Raw genomic sequence first — 1390 nt, forward strand, 5'->3', positions numbered from 1 at the left:
CCATCGGCCAAAGCGTACATCAAGGTTACCAGGCTTCAGGAACTGTAATGGCTGTTGCAATAACGTTACATTTGTATGTTGTCATCTTTTCAAGCCAATCTTCAGGCTGTCTTACCTATCGCTACCCATCTATGATATCAAGTTGCAATAGTACTGTAAGATTACATCAATATTTTTTTATAATTATATATATATATAATAGAGAGTTATGAGCGAAATATTAATACAGCATAGAGGTACAATTGCAAAACGTTTATGCCCCTGCATAGCCAATATGTATTGAATTTTCTCTCAAGTATGGTGGCATTCTAATTTACAGAGTTTTTGAATTTGTAACATTAAGCTGCATGCAGAAATGCTAATCAGGGTTATGTATCCCTCCGATTAATTATAGTACAGTATACTATCCTCGTATAAACCATTCATTTAAATTGTCCAGCAACCAACCATGCTACCTTTATAAGCTGCCAAAACATGGACTATTCGATCCACCTGGCTTGGAGCTGGACCCGGCTATTTTAGCCAGTTATCATTCTATCAGAGACTACAGTACTACAAAAAGAGGCTGAAGAAATGATCGTTTAGTATACTCAAATACATAGGATGATTATTTCAGCTAAATTGTATGTCTGCCTACTATCTAGTGTCCATCATGGACAATTGAACATCCAAATAAGTTACTCGATACCCGAGAGGCAGAGCTCCGGAAAAACAGCAGTCAGGAGTATTGCAGCGGGTAGATGCTTTACCTTGATAGTAGTGTCCCATACAGCCGTCAGTAGAGACCTTCTACTGTATAGTAGAGCCCGCAAATTATATCATTTTGTATCAGCAAGTAGCACTGATATTTTCTCCGTATCATGGAGACTGTCCTACTGACTGGTTACATACTGATTCTTATTTAGTAAATCTATATTCTATCTATATGTTATATATAGATAGATAGATATACATATATACCAAACAAATTTTGTTTACATTAGTATCATTAAAGTACTATTAAGAGATTGGTCGTGATTAGTGATCTTTCTAGTCTGATCAAGACTAGAAATTGGCCTTGAACAGTTATTTAATAATTAATCGCTTGCATTTGTTGCCTAGTCAAGTATTCAGTGATGCCATTCAAGAGAAAGATGCCTTTCCTGTTTGAAAGCGTTTTAGTAACGGGAAGTAGTCGTGGGTTTGGCTTTGAGATGGTTCGCCAATTGGCTAATTTGTCATACCCACCCAAGTATATCTTTGCTACGTGCAGATCACCAGGTGGAGAGACAGCAAAGGTGATCGCAAATTAAGACGATACAAGGATTAAAGTTGATCGAGCTAAGTGATAAAGCAGTTTGCCTCCTAGTGATTTTTGATCGGTCAGGTTGATTGTTCAATTAGCTAGTAA

The sequence above is a fragment of the Trichoplax adhaerens genome, genomic scaffold, assembly GCF_000150275.1.
Source record: "Trichoplax adhaerens TRIADscaffold_187 genomic scaffold, whole genome shotgun sequence".
Taxonomy (NCBI): domain Eukaryota; kingdom Metazoa; phylum Placozoa; class Uniplacotomia; order Trichoplacea; family Trichoplacidae; genus Trichoplax; species Trichoplax adhaerens.